This window comes from Falco rusticolus, chromosome 5 (genome assembly GCF_015220075.1).
Source record: "Falco rusticolus isolate bFalRus1 chromosome 5, bFalRus1.pri, whole genome shotgun sequence".
Classification (NCBI taxonomy): Eukaryota; Metazoa; Chordata; class Aves; order Falconiformes; family Falconidae; genus Falco; species Falco rusticolus.
Window position 1 is genome coordinate 8,949,731 of NC_051191.1, and position 23,356 is coordinate 8,973,086.

The 23,356-nt window shown below is 40.6% G+C and overlaps 1 protein-coding gene across 4 annotated transcripts in view; it reads left to right on the top strand.

Annotated features, from left to right (window-relative positions):
• The window catches only part of WASL (WASP like actin nucleation promoting factor), a 58,123-nt gene that overhangs the window by 3,000 nt on the left and 31,767 nt on the right, over nt 1-23,356 (top strand). The window contains exon 1 of one of the 4 annotated variants that reach the window (XM_037388695.1): nt 20,847-20,967. The exons of the other annotated variants lie outside the window; for them this stretch is intronic. The gene's annotated coding sequence lies outside the window, so the exon portion shown is untranslated. Of the gene's footprint in view, nt 1-20,846; nt 20,968-23,356 lie in introns of those variants that run through there. 4 annotated transcript variants of the gene reach the window in all.

The following is a 23,356-nucleotide window of genomic DNA, read 5'->3' on the forward strand; positions in this document are numbered from 1 at the left end:
GAATACCAGAGGAGCAGTTAAGACATTAAACTATGATCCTAGATACTCTTTTGTAGTAATAAATCATAGTGCTCTTATGGAGGGCATAATGCTGGTATCAGTCCTGAGGGGCTTGGTTAAGCAAGCACGTGGTGCTCTGGACCTGATTTATTTCGACAGTCTTTCCTTTGACTCTGTTTTTGACTGATAACAAGGCAGCTACTTTGAAATAACATTGAGGTTTCAACTGCTCAATTTTCATTCTGCTGAAAAGCAAATGAATTAATAAAGTAGCTTAATTTTGATTGATACTCATAACCTATGAACTCTGATACTGACATAATTTCAGTGGCATCTTAAGTAACGATGACTGGTAAACACAAAAATGACCTGGGCGTGGGGGAAGTGGTGAAGAGCCATTGCTGTGCACGTGTTGCTGAGACTGATACCATTTTCTGGACTATGCTGATACTTTGGGAATCTCACTGACTAGTAGGCAAATGTACATACAGAAGTTTACTGCCTTTGGGGGTTTTATTTCTTCCTTTTATTTTTTCCCCTAACTTGCTGAGCTGTAAAATACTTATCTGAATCTACAAGCAGTTAAAATACCTTTGGCTGTGACAGATCAGGCTTTCAAAACCAAGCTAATGGCTAACAGTTAAGGCTGCAACTATAGTTAATTTGGTTGAAATATAAATCCAAATGTAGAACCACTTGCAGTAGGCATCCAGCATAAGGTAGCATAAGGTGTAAAATTTACTGTCTGTAGAAATTTTTCAATAACTAGTTTTTATCATAATGTAGAAATAAAAGCTTATGTAAACTTATGATGAAATGAGCTATGAGATTATTTTTGTGCGTATTAATGAAATATATTTCTGGTTATGCCAAACTTGGATGGTTTTGCTTAAGTCTGCTTCATTATAAACCAGTCACTTTAATTATGTCCAAAGTTATAAAAATGAGTTTTGTAAGTGAAAGCAAATGCCAGGTGTCTCATTAATAATTTTTAACAAAGAAGATACTTTAATAATTTGCATTGTTAATATTGGTCAGTAATGGTACTGATGGAAAAACTAGCTTATTCTGTAGAAATAATTTTGTGTGAGGGGCCTTAGGAAAGAAAACATGAGAAGTATGTGCTTGATAACATTAGAAGCAGGCAGTGGAGTATGGATATTTTACACTGCTTAGAAGTAGGACTCAACACTTGGATAAGGTGTAACAAGTATGGCTAGGAACAGGTTGTTATTGTTAAGATCTTGCCGTGGTTGATATGGTAAACAGGAACTAGTAAAGAATGCAGAAAGAGAAGTGACATAGTAATAAAACAAGAAAACTGTTTTGGCTGCTTTTAAAGTGCATGTGACCAGTGTAAGATTGTATGTCAGAGCCAAAAGACAAACTACAGCAATAGTTGAGATGAAACAAAATAAAAATCTGAATGGCAGTTATCGCTCCTAACTTATAAAAAATTAAGGTTTTATCAAGAAAGGACTTCATGCCGTTTTTGTAAACACAAGTAATAAGACTTGAAGATGGACTACAGGTCTGAGTAATGGGCAACTTCATGTGGCTGAGAAGTGTTGGGACTCTTCAGTTTGAATTTATGCTGCAGGCTCTATATCCCAAAAAGGTTGAGATTGTAGTTTGGAAAGGAGTTCCCACTTGAACAGATACAAAGAATTGAATCATCAGTTCAGTGGTCATCTCATCTTTGCATGTGTTTTTAAATGAGATGCAGGAGGAGAAGAGAAAGTGTATAAAGGATAGGGTCTTGTGGAATATTGAGTTATGCCTGTATTTCTTTTGAGGTCTGTCCTGTTCTATGTGAAAAGACATGCAACATCTTCAAATGTCTCACTAGTTTCCACAGGAGTCACTTCCCTAAACAACTTGTCAGTAATAATCTTCTCTTCTTGAGACAGTTACATTGGTTTTTGACAGTTCCTCTGAACCAAGCCTGTGCCTAAAATGCTGTTTTTCACAGAAACGGATCCGATCAGATTCTTCAGAGCCAGTGGCTTAGCCATCATACTCGGTTAGGGGTCCTCAAACTTTTTAACCAGGGGGCCGGCGCGTGGATGAAGCGGCAGGCAGCCATCTGTGGCTGCTTGGTTTCCCCCCCAACCACCGGCGGGGGGGTCTGTAAATACCGGGGGCCGGATTGAGGACCCTGGGGGGCCGTATCTGGCCCGCGGGCTGTAGTTTGAGGACCCCTGCTCAAAGTGCCTCCGTGTATTTACAGTAGGGTTACTTATCATGAAGTGTTTCTCATGCTTGTTTTCCTCACAGCTTGCTACTAAGCTAAGGTGGTGAGCTGTGCTGTAAACATTCTGTACCCGTGGCTGAGAAATGTTTTGAGATCACATGTGAATGCTCTGTGAGGCATTGCATCTTGTAGCTGTATGTATTTGAGACAAGGCTCAATTCACCAAGTTGTGGGGTTTGGTTCAAGAGTGAGAGACAGAATTTTAGATGTTAAAATACCATTACTGTCAGTAGACATCACTGGTTGTTACCTAAATCTCCTATTCAACTTACTTTAAAAGCTCCCAATTATCAGCTGAGTTTCTGTCTTTGCTTCAGTGACTGTAGTGGTTACATCTCTCCTGACCATGCTTGTAGCTCGTACGTTATACAGGTCAATTTGTGTCTTGACATGCAAGGTGAGTTCTACTACAAATTTCAGTTACTGTGTATCTCCCTCATGAAGTGTTATGTTATTGCTAAACAGAAGGTGTTCTAGTAATACAGGCCTGGAAAAAGTACCTCTAATCTATTAACGCTTCAGTGCTCTTATATTCTCTTCTGAGCTACTTCATAGATTTTTCTTCTTTGCTTTGGAGGTGGTCAAGTGCTGAAAGTCTCTTAGCATCTCCATGGTTAATCGGCTGGTCAAGTATACCACACATGCTCCTGATAACATGCTGTGGAATCTTACAGCATACAGATGCAACAGAATGAAAAAAATTTGTACTCCCAAGCTGTTGTGTTGTAACTTACCAGCTCTTCACAGCTAAGAACCAAGAGGAGAAATTTAGAAGAGTGCAAAGTTTTAATGTGGGATTCAGATGAACAGTCATGTTTTGACTACGAGATTTCCACCAGGATGTCCAGATACCACTTGTTAGGAGAATATTTAAGGAAGGGGTAGTTTCTTGTTAGAAGATAAAGAGTGAGTTTACTGTTTCATGCAAATATGCAAATGGAAAGACTCTACTTTATTCTTCTTTTAATGAATTGATGTGATTTCTGTGCAATATCTGATTATAAATACTGATTTGAATATGTTATCACTAGAATGTTTCCTCTGTGCATATTTCTTCTGGTGCTCTCAAGGGTTTAGTATAAGCCAGATTTGTAGCAAGTAGAATGTATAAGATCATGCTTATTCCATGAACTTTCAGGGTAAAAAAGTGATAATGGAGAATGTTCTAACTTCAGATCTTGCATCTCTTTCTTTTTTTTTTTTTTTTTTTTTTTTTTTTCCGGAGTAGTGCTAGTAGTTCTGCCTGAAAAAAAATCCCTGTCTTTTCTGTAGAGCTTCTTACGATCCTTATTACTCTAATGTTAGTGTCTCTGTAGTGCTGAAATTAGGAACCTGTTTACTGCTATCAGTGGTAAGTAGTGGCTGCAGGTGCCAGCAATGGCAGCAGTTGCCACTGGCAGCTCCTAGCTCAGTGCTGGAATAGGTAGAGTGAAGCATTCAAGTGGTTTGTACATGATGAGTGAGTGTCATGTAGGAACTTTGCAGTATTTTATTGACCAACATGACAGAAAGCTTAGGCTTGATTCTTTCATTGACCTTTTATAGGCAGAGCTGTCTGCAGTGGAGATGGGGTTTGGTGAGTTTTTAAGTGCTTAGTTTGTCAGAGAAAGTTTGCAGTTCACGTACAGCAGTGTGGTAAGATTTATGGTGTCCTCTCTTCCAGTGAGTGTGTTTCATAGGCTCGTCTCTTGAGGAATCTTTGTAGTACAGAAATAAAACTTAGCATAGTGCAGGAGACTTATGGTTTTATGACCTAATGCCTAGATAATAAAATATAGGAAGTAACAAAAATGTGTCATGGGCACTAGACAGAGTTGCTTATTGGTAAGTTAGGGTACATTTTCCTCAGAGAAGGTTGGCATTATGTGTTACTTGGGTGCAGAGGGATTTTTTTTTTATTATTATTAGCCAGTTTGTTTTCCTTGTAACAATAAATCATGCAAAGTGGATTTAGTGTTTTAAACAGCCCATTCTACCAGGACATGACTTGGATGCTGTGCAAGATAGTTTTGTTTCTCAGGGTATTTGCTTGGGTACGCTGGCACACTTAACTTCTGTGGCTTCTAGACATGTTGTTTATGCCTGGATAATCATTAAAGTAGGCACAGTAGGTGTGCAGTTACCTTCAGGGACAGTTGCAGTTAAATTTGAAGAGCCTAAAGTTTGCTGTGATCTTCATGACAGGAGCAGTGTACTAGAAGGGCCAAATGGAAGAAGATGAGATGTAATCCAAACAAATCATAGGGATGCTTTCTTAGAAAGCTGCTCGCTTGCTTAATTCTTAAAGATCAGTAGTGTATTTTCTGCTACCCATGAGTTAAAGCTAGCCAGTTTTCCTGACACCTCTTCGTGTTTATGCAGTGAATGACACATTAGGCATTTCAAATTAGAATGCCTGTGTTAAGAATATATGATTCTGGAAGAAGTTCATTAAATGAATTACTCAGTTCCTGTAGACTTAATGTTCTGTGGAGAAGATCATGTTGCAGAGCTCCACGACATATTGGCAGATTGCAGTTCACCTTAGGTGCTTGCTTTCATACTTGCATCTCACTTGGTGAGATTGTTTTCCCTGTACTGTTTGTTTGGCTATCCTTAAAATCATCGCTAAGGCAGCTTTTTTTTCTTTTTAAGTTTTCTGAGAAACAGTGTTAATGCATTTTCCAGTTCTCCAGTGTGTCTAGCTTAAAGCTGAAAGATCACATTAATGCTTGCTAATCAAGGTGTTTCCATTTCTGTAAGATGGTTTCACACACCATTTTCCCCTTCAGAACTTTGTGTAAAGCTGAATTCCCCTGCATTCATCTCATTTCCCTTCGAAGCGAATGTGTCATTTTGCCTTTATCTTCCCTTGTTAATTAGCCACTACACAGCATCACAGTGGTGTAGTTATATGGGAACATATTCTGTGCTCACTGAGTATATTTTGTTTGCAGGCGTACTGTGCCTGCAATTTGAGAAACACCAACCTAATGAAAGAAAACGTGGCTCTCTCCTCTTTGAAAAGCTAAGAAAATACTAGTTATTTGAACTCCTAATTATGGAAAGATAATTCTTGCCTCTAAGATTGCAAAGGCTTTAAAAAAAATGTATTTACTTCAAAGTGTTATCGATGATGGTTCTCCCAAAAGTTAGCAAGCATTTGTTGAGATTGTTTACAAGGAAGGTTGTGTTAAAATATGGATTCCTAAATAACATTCTCTGAGTATTAAATAACAAGGCCTAGTACTTGTCTTGCTGTCTAGGCTGAAGAACAAGAAGAATATTTGAATACAGGAATTTGGCACTAAATTGTAAATACTTTCTCCCCTCTCAAGATGACAGCAAAGAGATTTGTTTGTCTGTGACTTGCGGATAAGGAAAGAAATTAGTATTAATTTGTTGTATTAGTATCTTTCTGTGTTAGGGATAAAGAAAAGAGATCTTTTACAACCTTCTTAGTACATTTTTGTTACAGAAGCAGTAATTTATTGACTTAAAAAGAATTTTAGTTTCTGTGTTGAAAATAAAGCTTTAATATTTTTATACAGCAGATTATGGTGAAGTTGGTAATGATATTTTAGGAATTGATTTAACCACTCTTTCTTTTATAAGCCACATCCTGCTGATTTGCTTTAAAGTCCTGCACAGTGACCTCTGTCCTCAGAATTTTGTGTCTCAGCTTTCTTCAGGGACTCGTTGCACTCTTACTATTGCACACACACTTTTTTTTTAAACAAGTTTTCTGTCCCAGCAAAAGGGTTTCTTCCCCTTATTTCCTCTTCCAGCCTTGTACCTCTGGTGCTTCCAGGATCTTAATTTCTCCCTTCAGCCCCTGCATTCATGATCTGCACGAACATCTCCATGTAGAAGTGTCTCTCTTCCTCACTGTTCTTCCCTCCACTTCCTTCTTCTCAGTTCCAGAAGTGCTTTGTTCTTGCTGATGAGCTTTGTGTCTCAGCAGACATGATAGTCCTACCCATACTCAGTACTGGGGTAGACATGGCTGATATTCTTCTAACTCAGCAAAGCACTGCATGAGGAAAGAGATAAGGAGAGGAGACAGTCTCTGTGCCAGCCAGATGTTTGCTACTGCTTACACAGAGTGCACTTCAGCCTGAGATAAGGCCATTAGAGATTTCTCTTCCCATTTCATCTTCACTGACTCAAAATTACCATTAATGTTGCTATAGAAAAAGAGAACTTCAGGTAGATGAGAGGGGGAAGCAAAACCCAGAGTATGATATTCCTCAGGCTTCTTGCACTGCTCCACCCTCCACTGCTGCTCCTCCAGGGAGGACCAGACTCTCCAGTTTGTAAGCTGCTATATTAAGAAGCTGTGTACTGGAAGATACGGCTTCAGCAACTCTACAGGCTCAAATTTGAAACCACAGAATTGCTTAGTCCAGCTTTGAGTGAACTGTAAGTTATTTCCTGCTCCTTTAACCATGTGATGGCTCTCTCTCGGTACAGCTAAGATGTGGTCATTCTTTGTAAGTAGACGTTTTCTTCCTTTACTCTCCCTTAGTCAGCCAAAGCAAATAGAAACATCACTTGGCTTACGATACTAAATATACACAAAGTCATCCAAATAAGCTCGTCTCTGTAAAACTGCTTGATTTTTGTGGTTAACTCAAATGAGGAAGAAAATTATGAACATCCTGTAGTGGTATGTGTTCTGTGCAATACCACAGGCAAAAGCTTCCCCTTGCATTTGCAAAGAAGGAAGCAGTAGTTTCTAATACATAAAATGCAGGGCTTTATTTGCCTTTAGTCTGTAGTTAAGAGTATCTCAGGTATGAAATTCTTTTTATAACTAGGTACAAAGAATTATTAGCATTTGTATTTTCAGTAACCTGGCAATGAACAATTTAAAAAAAAAAAAACAACCAGGTTTGGGACTTAATTTTGTGCAATTTTATATCAACCGTTACTTTCTAGCCATACAGTAGGTGTTGTCATTTTGACCTTTCATAAATAGTGTTGGTCTCTCTAAGTGTTATACTGCACTGTTAGCACTGTTCCCAGTTTGTGTAGCTGGAACTTTAAATTTCAAACTACGCAAGGTTTTAAAGTGTCATTGCAACAGAAAATGCTGGTTGCACTAGATCTCTAGAACTCAGTAAAGATTCAACCACTTATCTAATTAAAAAAAATAAATCAGTTTTGTCTTTGAAAATTTGTCCATATCATATTCGGATGCAAATATTTATATACTTGAGAGACTGTTACTATATCTGTATTTCTGCACAGGGCATGCCCTTCCTTGCCTTGGTCTACAAGATGCCACACACCTAGTGCATTATGCTTTTATTTGATAGGACAAATGGAGGTAAATTTGATGCTAAATGTTTCTCTAAGAGATGTAGATCTTTCTTACTCTGCAGTTTTCACTTTACCGTTGTCTGTCACTTAGGAGGTCTGTCTTTCAGTGCTTCAGTTCTTCAATGAAACTTTTCCTTAACAGTCTCTTTGAACATCTCTGGCCTTTGTTGCCTGTAAACAACAAATCCTGTCTGTTCCTCTGCCCTCTGTTCATATTCATAGAAGTTTGGGTTTGGGTTGGAGGTCTGTCTAGGTCCAACCCCCCTGCCATGAGCAGGGACACCTTCCGCTAGACCAGGTTGCTCAAAGCCCCATCCGGCCTGGCCTTGAACACTGCCAGGGATGGGGCAGCCACAGCTTCTCTGGGCAACGTGTTCCAGTGCCTCACCACCCTTGTAGTGAAGATTTTCTTCGTAATATCTGATCTAAATCTACTCTCCTTCAGTTTAAAGCCATTCCCCTTGTCCTGTCACCACATGCCCTTGCCAAAAGTCCCTCTCCAGCTTTCTTGTAGGCCCCCTTTAGGTACTGGAAGGCTGCTGTAAGGTCTACCTGCTGCCTTCCCTTCAGGCTGAACAATCTCAACTCTCTCAGCCTGTCTTCATAGGAGAGGTGCTCCAGCCCTCTGGTCATCTTCACGGCCCTCCTGTGGGCTCACTCCAACAGGTCCCTGTCCTTCTTCTGTTGGGGGCCCCACAGCTGAACGCAGTACTCCAGGTGGGGTCTCACAAGAGCTGAGTAGAGGGAGAGAATCGCCTTCTTTGACCTGCTGGCCATGCTCCTTTTGATGCAGCCCAGGATAAGGTTGGTTTTCTGGGCTGCAAAAGCACATGCTGGCTTACGTTTAGCTTTTTGTTCACCAGCACCCCACATCCTTCTTGTCAGGGCTGTTCTCAATCCATTTTCTGCCCAGCCTCTATTGATACTGGGGGCTGCCCTGATCCAGGTGCAGGACCTTTCACTTGGCCTTGAACTTCAGAAGGTTTGCATGGGCCTGTCTCTCAAGCCTTTCAAGGCCCTTCTGGATGGCATCCCTTCCCTCCAGCGTGACAATCACACCACTCAACTTGGTGTCCTCAGCAAACTTGCTGAGGGTATGTATACTCAATCCCAGTGTCCATGTCACTGACAAAGATGTTGAACAGCACTGGTCCTGGTATGGACCCCTGAGGAACACCCCTTGTCACCGGTCTCCACTGGGACGGACACTGAGCTGTTGACCACAACTCTCTGAGTGCAACCATCCAGCCAGTTCCTTACCCACCAAGTGGTCCATCTGTCTAATCAATGTCTCTTTACTTTGGAAACAAGGACTCTGTGCGGGATGGTGTCAGATGCTTTGCACTAGTCCAGGTAGATGACATCAGTCACTTCCCTGATCAGTCAGTGCTGTAACCCTGTCATAGAAGGCCACCAAATTTGTCAGGAATGACTTGCTCTTAGTTGAAGCCATGTTGGCTGCCACCAGTCACCACCTTATTTCCCATGTGCCGTAGCGTAGTTCCCAGGAGGATCTGCTCCATGATCTTGCCAGGCACCGAGGTGAGACTGACTGGACTGTAGTTCCCTGGGTCTTCCTTATTTCCCTTTTTAGAAATGGTGATTACGTTTCCCCTTTTCTTGTCAGTGGAAACTTCACTGAACTGCCACAACTTGTCAGATGTGCTGGACGGTAGCTTAGCCATCTGCCTGTTCCCTTAGAACTTATGGGTGCATCTTATCAGGTCCCATGGACTTGTGCACCTTCAGGTTCCTTGGATAGTCTTGAACCTGATCTTCTCCTCCAGTGGGTGGCTCTTCATTCTCTAGGTGCTGCCTTTGCCTTCTGTGAATTGGGCAGTATGGCTGGAGCACTTGCCAGTGAAGACTGATGCAGAAAAGTCATTTGAGTCCCTCAGCTTTCTCCATATCCCAGGTAACCAGGTCTCCCATTTCCTTCCGGAGAGGGCCCACATTTTCCCTAGTCTTCCTTTTATTACCCACAGACCTGTAGAAGCTTTACTTGTTGCTGTTGATGTCCCTAACCATATTTAATTCTTTCAGGGCTTTAGCTTTCATAACTTGATCACCGGCTGCTCAGACAATTCCTCTATATTCCTCCCAGGCCACCGGTCCTTGATTCCACCTGCTGTAGGCTTCCTTTTTGCGTTTGAGTTTGTCCAGGAGCTCCTTGTCCACCCATGCAGGCCTCCTGGCGTTTTTGCCTGCCTTCCTCTTTGTTGGGATGCATCACTCCTGAGCTTGGAGGAGGTGATCCTTGAATATCAACCAGCTTTCTTGGGTGCCTCTTCTCCTCAGGGCTTTATCTCATGGTACTCCACCAAGCAGGTCCCTGAAGAGGCCAAAGTCTGCACTCCTGAAGCCCATGGTAGTGATCTTGCTGTGCACCCTCCTTGCTGCCCTAAGGATCTTGGAACTCCATCATTTTGTGGTCACTGCAGCCAAGGCTACTCTTAAGCTTCACATTCCCCACCAGCCCCTCCATATTGGTGAGGACAAGGTCCAGCATGGCACCTCTCCTTGTTAGCTTCTCTGTCACTTGGAAGTTATCTTCAGCACATTCCAGGAACCTCCTGGATTGCCCATGGCCTGCTGTGTTGTCCCTCCAACCGATATCAAGGTGTCTGCAGTCCCCAATGAGGTGGTCTTGTGAATGTGAGGCTGCTCCTATCTGTCTATAAAGGGAATAATCTGCTCAGTCTTCCAGGTCAGACAGCCTGTAGCAGACCCCCACTGTAATGTCACCTGTCCCTGCCCTGCCTTTAATCCTGACCCATAAGCTCTTGGTCAGCTCCTCATCTGTCCCCAGGAAGAGTTCCATGCACTCCAGCTGGCTGCTGACATACAGGGCAACGCTCCTTTTTCACTGCCTGTTCTTCCTAAAGGGCTTGTGTCCTTCCATTCCAGCACCCCAGTCATTGGAGCTATCCCACAATGTCTCTGTGATTCCAGTCAAATCGTAGCCTGCCAGGCGTGTGCGCATCTCTAACTCCTGTTTATTTCCCCATACTGTGTGCATTTGCACATATTGTTTAGATGTGTGTTGCTTATTGAACAAGTGTTCCTGCTGCTGCTTCAGGCTTCACACTGTGTAACCAAGGGGTCCATCCCTCACACCGACCATACCTGTTTGGACCATACCTTTCTGAACCTGTTAGTTCTGGTTATCAGGGACAATATGTGAAATGCCCACCCAGGGTACATTGTAGCTCAGTGGCAGAAGGATGCATCTTGTCCTTCCTTTCACCCCTGGTCTGTCAGCCAGCTGTGCTAACGTATTGATGCTAACAGACTGAAGTAGGACAGTAGAATGAACTCAGGCATTTTTCTGTGACTGCCCATGGTGTTTAGTTTGTTGCATACATACTGGTACAGATACAGGTAGTGCTAGCTTAGTGCTCACTCAAGTCAATGAGCATCGTTTTGGGAACAGAATGGTGTAAACACAGTTCCTAACAGATGGTATGGGTAGGGCCATCCTTACCCTGTTTGTGTTGTGTTGGAACGAGAGTTCCTTGGTGCAGATGTGCATTCTGCTGTAACGCTTCCCATCAGATCCAGAAGGTACCCCTGGTCCTAGTTACTAATATTTGCACAACTAATGAAAGCCACCAGGAGACAAAGGCAACTGTAATGCTGGGGATGGGGAGATGGGAGTGAGTTACCTGTTCAAGCATTGTCAGTAGCATGTGCATCACAGAGTTAACAGTCAGCTCTGCTGCTGTTCTCATAACTGTCCTCTTTAACTTCTAGACAGAGCCAAAACTGGTTTTCCTGCCAGCAACAAAATTCAATCTTGTTTCTCTGCTCCTACAAATTGTTTTTGGAAACCTGAGAAAATGCAGGTGACTAGAAGTTTCCAGCAGAAGAAAGTGTACCTGTGCACATAACCTACTGCAGTGGACAAATTATCAAGTGCATCTGATACTGATATTGTGAACACAGGATCAGGAACCTTATGAGTTTATTCTCTGATTTCAGGAGAAAAAAAAAATGCTATTTTGCCTTATGGTAAGGAGATCTGGCTAACTAGTAGCTGTGCTTCTGTAGACTGCATTAGGTACAGCAGGAGTGACCTTAAGGGCAGCTGCATTTTACTTACTGTACTTCTTGATTATAGAGCACTGACCTACCAAGCAAATGAAGTCCTGTCTAGAGCTTTCTTTTCTGACTAATATGTAAATAGTAAAGGTTCTGTGCATCTTCAGAGACTTCAGGGATGTGCTGAGGTATCTTGGAATTTTCCTTGCAGCTGCATTTTGGAGCATTTTAGCAGTTTTCTGTCAGTTCAGACACAACAATTTGTTTCCCACTTGAGCTCCAGAGACAGTTCTAGGACATGAAGTAGCATAATTAATAGTAGTTTAATCATCACATATTCTATCTGTTCTGGTGTCTCACCTTAATCATTGTTTCTGTCTGGGAGTAAAGGTATGAGCTCAGGAGCTTTTTCAGTTCGGTCTTCTACATCTACTAGATCTACTTAATAGTGTTTAGATGCCTGGGTTCTGTAGACACTTAACTGGAGTTATTTTTTTTTTTTTCCTCTAGTGGCCTGTGACGATCTCTTACCCCTCAAACCATATGTTTTATTTTTCCAATGAGTGCTTTTATAAGTCAGCACTGGCAGGATCTGGGCCCCTGGTGAGGACTTGATGCTGTACAAGCAGTTCTCCCACAACAGAGAGCTTTTGCTTCAGAGCAGAAAGGAGGTGTAACAATCTATCATGGATTTAGAAGCTGAGTGCTTTTAGTCTTAATTTCAGGGTGGTGACTTGCATGTCAATTCTGGCTGCGATAATTGCTCCAGCAATGGAATGACTCACTGTCAATATCCGTATCACTGGAAATAACTCCTCCAAGGTCACTGTGTACAGACAATATTGCTGTGATGCTAGTCTGAATTAGCAAAGGGTATTACATAATTGGCTTATTCCAAATAAACAAACCAGATGTAAATAAGGATGTCTCCCATGCATAGTTGAGGCTGTTCTTTCACTTCACCTGCTTTGGGCGCTTCAAGTGCAGCGTGGTGCCTTGCTTTCTCAGTAACCTGGTCCTCAAGTGAGGTGACTGACATGTCACTGCCTCTGGGATTTCTCAGAGGGCTGTAGTGTTTGTCGCAGAACTGAATCTTTTACATGGGGATTGGCAGATTTAGAGATCTTTGTTCCATACCAGCTGATACAAAACTCTCAAGTTTTTTTTTGTATTTTATTGCATACCACATAATGGATGGCAGGAGCCTTCTTCTGAAAGTGCACTTTTGAGGAACAGATGTTCTACAGGACACTTTCGTCGGTGAAGTTGGCTAGCCTTTCAATTTATTTGGGAAGTCTGCTTCACTTCTGTAAATAGTCCATGTGTCCAGGAATGGATTCTGGACCACCGAAAAATCAAGATTCCACCCCCCACCCCCCCACCCCCCGCATTCCTGAAGGTCTGGCTGTGTTACTGCCACACCCTTATTGGCATCTTCCTGTAGGAAGATCATCAGTGTTTGTACCAGTGTTGAAGTTCCTGGCAAGCGATTTAATTCCCAGATCTTTTGAGGGCCCAGTTATACAGACTTTATTCTCATGTTCATAAAATCTACCATACTGAACCTCTAATACATTGCTATTATGTAGGTCCCACTCCTGTGATTATTTCTTCTAGGAGACTGGAAGAGATACCCTATTTCTGTACTCATATAAAGTCTTTTGAGTAGGATGTAGGTTTTTTTGGACTCTATCTTAACTGGGTAACGGGCTTGTTTTCTCTAAACTCTATCCTCCTGGGACTGATACTGTCCTTCATAAACTCAACATCAAGAGCTTTCTGTTACTACGCTCACAGATTGAGGCTGTTCAGGTGCTTAGAGCAATTTGTGTAGTTAGTTGATCACAAAGGAAGGAAATATCCATGCAAAATCTGGAAACACAGTGTCTGCTTTGACAAGGGTACCTTCTTTCAGTCGTTGGGCTTTAAGTTACATCAGTGCACTCCTGCAGGAATATCTCATTTTGAAAGGTGTTACACACCTGAAAAAATTAATCCGTATGTCATTAATAACCTTTTTTTCTGTTTAATGGTTACAACTGGTATTAATGAACATTTTTATTCTGTTAATATGGTGTAACAATATACCTGTTATCTTTATACTGTCATAAAAGCACTCTGATTTATTATTGCATAAGTGGATGTTTTCAGAAAAGTGAGAAACACTTGACCTGATGGTGAGGCTGTTGCCAGTATTCCCAAGCAGCAAGAACCGGTGACGTTCAGCTTGTTAGCCTCACCTCTCCAGAACAGACTCAGAGATTTGCAGAAAAGTAGTTCAGAAACTAAAGCATGTCGTGCTTCAAATCTGATGCTTGATTAGGCTAATGATACTGGATGATTGGACTGCCAGTGCAATACAGATTGATTGTTTCTGGTATTTCATTTTCACTGGGATCAAAAGCAAACCTATCGTAAGATCTCTTTCATTAAAGTTACTATTTTGGCTCAACTTGCTGTATTTCATTAATTCAGACAATACTCAACAAAAAGAGTAAAAGTCAGTTTCATACTTAATGTTTCTTCTAAATGTTGTTTGAAACAAATTTTTCTGCCCAAAAGGTTTTTAAAATATTTTAAACTACTGTGTTCATACTAAAATTATATTTGTGTGACTTTGTGGATTGTAAACTATTGTCTTGATCTGATATTGATTTTCTTTATTTTTGGCTTTTTCTCACGTGAGATCCAGTGCTGTTTCAGTACTATTGTAAGTAGAGTGACATCTTGTTTTATATGACCTGTATGTAAATTCAGGCTGGTACTTTTAACTTTTCATGTAGCATATGTGTTATTGGTGCTGAGCAGTGTTCACAAGTTATGAACGGAACACAGCAGTACTGTAGAGCTAATTTTTTTTTTTTTTTTTTTTTTTTTTGTCGGGAAGCTTTTGTTCTGACCCATCCAAATGTATGACTGACTATTCAAGAATAAAAGATTGAGAACAGTATCACTGCCTCTGTTCCTCAGTTCTGCTGATGGTTGCCCCTTGGAACTGCTATATTTGTATGACCAGCTCTACACTGAAGGAAGAAATAAGTATTGTGTGATTTAACTGGAAACTGGTGACTGGACATGGACACTGAAGTATTGAGTGCAGTGGAAAAATATATCCTGCTGCCTGCTTTCTACAACATTTTAGTTGTACAAATAAACACTTTAACTGTAAATGAGTAGGTTATTTGCAGTGTTTGATGTTCTGGTTGTGCCCAGCAGAGCAGGCAGTCTTGTGATAAGTAGCATTCTGGCACCTTGAGAAGTTAGAGGAAGGATTTTGACTTTAGGGCAGGAGCTTTCCAATTCAGCCCTTTGCATTTATTTGCCAGTAGTGGGTAGTAAGTTCAGAAAGGAAATTGTCAACCGAGTTTTATATCAGAGTTTTAAAATTGTTCTTCATCTGAACTTTGTTTTTTGAAGTCCTAGCTTGTATCCATTTCTTTTTTCCCCTTGAAAACTTGAGTATTTCAAACTCATCAATTCCTTTTCTTAAGCTTTTTTTTGTTTTTGTTAGTAAACTACACTCAAATATTACCTTGTACTGTTAATTTAGATAATCCGTGGGGAGAGTGTAACAGAAACACAAACTGTACAGGGGAGATTTTCTTACGTAGTAGAAGTCAAGGGTTTGTAATACCTGGCCTGAGAACTTAAACACCAATCTTGAGCTGCAGAGCTCCTGCTATAGGATATCACTGAGGGCAAGCTCTTAATGCAGTTTCTGAGATGCATAAGTAGTAGTGCCAGATGCTAAACCAGGGGTCCTCAAACTACGGCCCGCGGGCTGGATACGGCCCCCCAGGGTCCCCAGTCCAGCCCCCGGTATTTACAGACCCCCCCGCCGGGGGTTGGGGGGGGAACCAAGCAGCCGCAGATGGCTGCCTGCCGCTTCATCTGTGCGCCGGCCCCCTGGTTAAAAAGTTTGAGGACCCTTGGCCTAAACTAAAACATCCATGGCATTTTTTATTATGTAGCCTCAATCCTTAATAAAATAACTTAGATGGAGTGATGATTGCCCTTATTGAAGGGCTGTATCAGGACTAGGATAGAATGCCTAGTTTTCAAAACTACTTTTGTCAGGTGATTATCTGATTCCTCTGGTATTGCCAACATCAGAATTTGCTTAGGTTTGTGTTTTTTTTGGTGCATGATCTCATGATTTTCTCAATCCTTAGGTACTAAGACTTTAGGGGGTTTTGTTGCTCAGGGGTCGGGGTTATTATGGAAGAGACCACTGAGAAATGACAGGTAGGTGGGAAATTACTTATGTGTCATAAAAATAATTTTCCTTTTGCCCTTGTTCTGGTTCATATACCTTGTGCTGTGTATTCTTCCATCTTAAGAATCAAGTGTTAAATACGCTGTGGAAAAAGTGATGTTGACTTACAAAAGCATTAGTAAGTTTGTTACGGAAAATTTACAGCTGTGGTTTGCCTAACAGAAATAGGAGACTTACGTTGCAAATCTCAGGCGTAAGCTCAAACCACTGTCCTGCAGCACTGCTTCCATAATGCTGAAGTTTGTTTACACACAGGTGAATTTCAGTGGCTTTTGGCCTCCATTGTGCATTGGTAAATGCAGTGCTCTGGACCTACAAACAAGGAGCCCATGCAGGTAGTGGCAATTGTAACTGTTGTGAATGTCACTTTCCTCAAGGGGCATCCCTCATAGCAGAAAATATCTCCATTTCCTTATCTAAAACAGTCAACAGTGACCAGGCCTATTGGGTATTAATTAATGTTTTTGCACTGGGAAGAAAACTAACACTAGTGATGTAGTAATTAAGCTGTCTTAACCTTTGCTATTAGCAGAGAAGATAATGTAGACATACACACAGACACCCCACCCCCAAAATAACAGATTTCTGTCTGTGGCAGTACAATCCTTTTTTTCACTTTTTTTTCTTCATCAGTAATTCTCAAGGCACTCTACAGAGGTAGATATCTGTATCTCCATGCTATAGATGAGGAAACTGAGGCATGGGGAAGAAATACATGCAAACATGCAACAGACTGTTGCTAGAACTAAATGACAAATAGCAGTCTTGCAAGTATTCAGCTGATGCTTTCATTGTTAGGTACACTGAAAGAGCTTTTTGCATTGTATCCCTGGCATGAGCTTTGAATGTGGCCAGGGATCATATAACCACTACATCTTCATGCTATTTTTCCTCATAGTATGGCTGCTTTTTAAGACTTATAACTGGGAGTAACTTTGTTCATAGTAGACTTAGTTGTTAGTATAAAAAAATAATTCTTATATACAGTTATGAGTTTCCTTATATGGCTTGAATTATCATAACTGTTCTGTTGAAACATGAACTGCTGCAGGAGGAATTAAAATGTTTTGAGTTGTGGCACAGTGAAAGTGTGAGGGGGGTCACATCTCTAAGTACCTTTATGTAAGTGGATTGAGTCTGCTTTACAGGACAGGACACAAGTTGTGTGCATGATTGTGAGACCAGTTGCTGGCTACTGTTCAAAGAGGTTTTACTTTTAATAGCCTTTTCTCAAATTTGTTAATGTTTTGAAGAGGGTTCTTTGTTTTATGTTGGCATGAAGTTACTGTTTTCTTATAAAAGAATTTTTTCTTTTAAAACAATTGAAGCTGTTTTATTTCAGTGTTTTCTAAGTATCTGAATTCAAAATTCCTTATTTTCTGTCCTCAAGTGTGATCTTATGAAGATCATAAAGTTCACCTAAGGCTAACCTCTGCAAAGCAAATATTTTTATCTATGTATGTATTGATTTTTTATTTAATATGGACCTGAGAGTGCCAGTAGATGCTAAATGGCATTTTCAAGGGCTCATTAATGAGTGTTCCAGAGCTGGGATAATTCGGGAATTCCTGAGGCTTATGCTTAATGTCCTTTCTTTAATCAATCTAACTGTTGTTTTGAAGATTTTTATTGGTGAATGTGGCGATACATATATCATGAAGCAGGTCTAGAAAGAACTATGATGGATCTAACTCTTGGAAGAAAAAAAAAAAAAAGGGAAACAAAACCCCCAAAACATGGATAAGGGTCTGAATTCTAAAATATTTTCTCAAACCACTGTCATATGTTCAGAGTGGGTCAGAGGGTCAGCTTATAAGAGCTGCATTAAATATGGAACTAGTATGTGGCATCTGGAAAAACATTATTGCATAGAAAATGGAGTGGTTGGTGAAGGCTGAAGGAAGAGGACTTCAGTGCATGATGGCAGTGGGTTGCCAGAAGAAGACAAGACAATGCTGAATCGAAGGAGCTGGTTTCCCTTACAGCTGAATAGGCAGTGGAACTGGACAACAGATTCAACCTCAAATTTTATCCCATGGGTTGCTGTAAAACTAATGATTCTTGCCTTGAATCTGTATGGCTTGAAACACCAATCTGTAATTCCTATGTCTAACCATGAAACATAGTTTTAAGAATCAGTTAATCTACATATCTGTACAGTACTTTATTTGTGTAAGGATCATCCTAGTCTTGGGGAGTCTTGATTCAATTTTGAGCCATTTTAAATTAAAGTTAGGCTTTAACATTTCATCTAAAAATTCCCTGAGCTTTGAAAAGGAAGTCTTTATCCTCAGTGTCTTGGGAGGCTGGTGGGAGTGAAATGGCAAGACAGACTGTCCTTCTGTAGTGGGAATTTTTGCTCCATGGCAGCAGGACAATGACAAATCTGTGGATGGCCTGTGCAAGTAACTGTGTAACTTTAACAACAGAACAAATAACTGCGTTTTGTCATGTGTCTGCTGCTTTCTGGACAGCCAAGATTTCAGCAGCGTTAAGCGGTGAGATGCAGCCGAGCGAGCTACTCATGATGCTGCGTAGGTAAACAGGAAGTGGCAGTGCTCAGCTTGCTCATCGATGGAAACCGCAGGTTGTGTATGTCATTTGGTAAATGATCTGCTTAACTGAGATAGCTTGGAATATTACAATCTGGAGCATCCTTGTGGCTATGGTTATGTCATATCTCTGGAAGACTGAAGTCTTGCATGTGTTGGCTGGACTGAGGTTGTAAGAGTTAAAAATACCTTATTTCTGTGTCTGATAAAAAAACATGTCTCTTTTAATTAATCGTGTGCTGTTGGATTTGGCTTTATATGCTATGCTGTTTACCCACATCCTGTTGGTCTTCTGTGATCTATAGTTGAGCAATGAGTGTTTGAAAAGAAGTTGGCCAGCTCTAGCTGAACTGGAGGGCTCTGGGAGGTACTGGAAATGTAAATGAACTTGTATCTGAAGACACCTAGAAAAATATGAGAGACGACTGCAGATTTAAGTCTGGACAAGCACTTTTATAGTTAGATTTCTTAAACGGCTATCCCTTTTTTTTGTTACAATGTCACTTGGTGATCACTGGTATATTCTCCACATAAGTAAATGGTCTTCAGTGAAGGTATTGCCACTGATTTGTGTACAGATCAGAACAAGGCTGGGAATCTGTTCTTGGGTATGAACTTTTTTAATTGGTTCTGGTCTCTTGATCCCTTAAATGTTTTGGGCTATATGTTATGTGGAACTGTCTTTTAACATAGATTAAGATCTTTGTTTCAGAAATTACTGGCTTTTTAGCTGCTTCAGAAAAACTTCCTCTCTTCCTTCTTGCCTTCAAATAATAAAAAGACAGTATCTCTTATGCAGTGGCTTTATTTTTCACATAGCCTGTCTTTGAGTATAGGTAGAAAACCCCAGTAACTTCTTAGCATCTATGCATAGTGCTTTTTAAAATCAGTAGGTCATCATGAGAAATAAAAAAACTAAAAGCAAGCTTTAAGCTTAAAATTGAACACTGTTAGCGATTGTAGCAAATAATTTCACAAGCAGTAGAACTAGTAAGGCGTCAGTGTCTTCAGTTGAGTAATTTTTCAGTTGGTACCAAGTAAAGCTTTTCTCATGTGATTGGGTATTTACAGAAGGCTCTTATCAGTTCTGTCAAATCTTGCTTTAGTTTTCCTGTCTGTGGAGCAATCGGTCTGTCTTCTCAAAATAATGTCCTGTAAATGGCATTAAAATTAGAAGATTGTTTCCAGCTGCTTAACTTTTTGAAATCTGTCAGAAAACTTTTGAAGTTCTGTATTTCTTATTTCTGTGTTTAAAATTTCTAGTTTAAAATCCTGTCTGTAGCATCCGAATGTAATTTTTTTGCAATACACAATTGTCTTTAAAGATAAGATTATTAGTAATTTGTTAAATATATCTTTAACAGCTGTAATAGCTTTAAATATTGAAGTAATCACAGTTTACCCAAACTGCAAATAAAGAAGTGTCCAGATCCCCAGTGGATAAACACTGTCACATGTTGGACTCATTTGTGAAGATTCTGGAGGCAAGCTGGTACAAAGACATAAATTATAAGCCAGTCTGAGAGTTGCAAAATCTAACTTAGTAAAATCTAATTTCATAGTCAAAATATTGTGGAGTTCTTGAAAAGTATTTCTGTCTCCAGAAAAGTGTATGTGTACTGTCAAGACAGTATCATCACACACTTTTTTCTTGTAGAAGATGAAGTAACCATAAATAGCGTGACCCACTGTTCTTAAAGGGAAAAAGGTTAAAAAGGTAGTTGGATGCATCTATTGTACTTCTGTCGTCTGGAGCCATAATCCTTGTGGTCCTTCAGATGAAGGTGTCGGCAGGAAGTGAAAGCAGTCTGCCTTTAATGGCACTAGTCTTTTCTCCCTCCTTGTACTGTTTCTTCCTACCTCTGTCCCTTCCCATTCAAACCTGCAAACGTAAGTACGTACAAACTGACACTTGTGAATACTTAGAGACCATGAAAATCTGATGAAAGTGTGGATTTGTGTTCATATTTTTTTCCGTTATGCCTGAATTGCATCTAAACCATCACACCCAGCATTGCTTAGGGCTGAATTATACTGTCCAGGGCTAATAAATATTGTAGGATTCTGAACCTGATTAAACTCAAGTTTTCTAACTTTCTGTGAAAGTGCTAGGAAATATTTTTTGTCTACTGTAGCAAATGCCTGAGCCACTTATAATGTGGAAATTGTTAGGGAAGCATACTTGCATGTTGTTTGTGTGGCCTAATTAGAGATAATCTGAATAGTGGCAGGCTTACTCAGTTCATTTAAAAGCACCGTTGGAGGAGGCTGCAGTGCATGCCTTCTGTAGGATTGCGTGGTGAGAACATTTACCCTGGAAGTGGGTTATCAGCCCTTCCTAGTAGGAAGGGAACACACTGTTCCCACATGGCAGGAGACATTGTCAATGCCAAGAAAATAGCTACATTTTCTCTAGAAACAGGACCGCTGTGCAGAAGGGAAATGAAACCACCAGAAAGAGCAGGCACTGACCAGTTTAGGCTACCAAAGGCCTTCCTTTGAGAAGGGGAGGAGGTTCCAGTGCCTGGTTCCTGCAGCAGGTTTTGTTTATGTTTCTGTATTAAGGGTGATGAGATAAAATGCATAACTGTGTCGAGCACTACAGAAATGTTTTTGGAAGTGCCATATATTTATGATACTGAAGATAAAGTAATTGCAGAACAATAGGAAGGTCTTATCACTAACTCAAATTTGTTTGCTTTGAATAACAATTTATTGAAATATTGACACTTAAATGTGTAATTTCTTAAACAAGCTTTTTTGAGATACACAGATTTCAAGCAATATTTCTGCGTGATTGGTCAGTGTGACATTTTGGTGGTTTGGGGTTTTTTTGTGCAGAATACTTGTAATCTAGAGAAAGAAATGTCATCCGCTGAGTTATAATTGCCTAATTTTCTATGGATTAGTCTTGATTTCTTACAGAGTGAGCTATCCTGCATTCTCACTTGTGCTTCTTGTCTTTCTCATTCATGAGTCTTAGTGAGTTTCCGTACCTTCTTCCATGACTCAGAGAATGCTAGTCTGTTACTTGGTACTGAAGCATCTTGTGGTCAAGATTAAGAGTTACACCTCACCAAGCATTTTCCACAGTGAAGTGGTACTTGATGTTAGCATGTGTCAGTTCCTGAACCCTGCTGTCTGAGAGAGACTATTACTTACCACTGGTTTAATGTCAATGAATAGTAACAGCCCTTTATTCTTGAATAGTCACCCTGGAAGCAAACTGTGCGCTGTCTTCCTGGTCTTGTATCAAAGAAGAAATGAGTGACCTAGGAGGACCCAGCATCACCTGATCAGGCTTCAGTATCCTGATTTAGCCATTATAAGGATTTCCACCATAGTAGGTCTTAAAAAATGCCTGCCAAGGTACCTTCTCAACAGCTGTAGTATTGATCAGGACAACTTTTCCAGATATCTACTGTAAGGCAAAGAAAACAGAAACACTGATATCTGTTCTTACAGGGTTTGGATTGCACACAACTATTCACCATACCTTTTTTCCACAGAAATCTTAAAGTAGCTAATTGTGTTCAGTATGACTTTCAGGCTGAAAGTCTTCGGACTGACTTTGTGAAGAAGCTACAGGCATTGTATCAGCATGTTTTGATTTATTTTTTTTTCCCCCAAGAGGTTACTCTGCTTGGAAACAACTGCTACTACTTGTATCCTTACATTACAGGGCAGGGTCCCCCCCCCCCAGTTTTATTTGTAAGGTACTTCCGTGGGCTGGGAAGGGTAACTAAGAAAAGCAGACCTGTTGTGTGATTAAATTATGTACGTATGCAGGGTTTTGCACCTTTATTGGAAAAACTGTGACTCTTGGGAAAGACTGACAACCACTGCTAGTGTGTCTTCAGTAGTGCTGTCAGCATGTGACACATACCAATACTGAACCATTAGAAGAACTCATTAAACTTAGTTGCTTTTTTACAAGCATTAAAATAGAAATGATTAAGCACTGCAACAGGTTCCCCAGAGGTGATTTGCAGCCTTTAAACTTAACTGGACAGGACTTTGAGCAACTTGAACTCTAGGCTTTTAATTACCTTTGCTGTGAGCAGGAGGTTAGACTGGAAGACTTACAGAGGTCGCGCCCAGCCAAAGTCATTTTACGAGTCTTTGATCTTTGCACCACTAGCAGCTGTCAGCTGTACGTGAACACCGCAAAAAACCGTCCCAATGGGTCTTAAAATGCTTTCTGTTCAGGCGTATACTGAAATGGCTGAACATCATCTTACAGCCTTAATCTTGCTGCTGCTCTTTGTTGTGACTTTTGGCCCACTATTTTTTAATGTCTCTGTTGGCTTGGTTTACTATTTTTGAAAAAATGAGTTACGGGAAATCATTAACTTGACAGGCTACTGCAGCGAGTGTTCACACCAGAAGCTGATCAAAGTATACAGCTATGCACTGCCCAGTTAGAAGCTATCAGTGGCTGCTGTGCTCACGTTCTGCAAATGTGCGATCACTCATTGTGGCTGTCTTCTGTACACAGAAGGGGTTTTCGTGAGCCTTTTGCTCATACCACGTATCTTGCAGTATGTATGTCCAAGGATGAGACCAGCACTGCCAGTGAGGCAGCCAGTGTACAGGTGACACCAGACTTACTGCTACATAGCTTACCAGTTTGAGGGGTGTGACAAGTCCCTGGAATGAATGGCATGTCCTCCAGCCAGAGGCTGACTGTGGAAAAAATGAAGGGGACGGAGGAGGGTTGATTCTTGTCTCCATGGCCCATCAGTTTTTGGTAGGCTACCTTATTCCTTTCCCTGATGTACTTTTTCCAAATACATAGCTATGTAAAAAGGACAAGATCTTCACCAAAATTATTAAGCAAAGCAGTAGTGCCAGCTTCAAAATCCTCCTCCTGAAAATCCAGTAATAACTTTAGGTATTAAGTAAAAAATCAACTTACTATACCTCAAA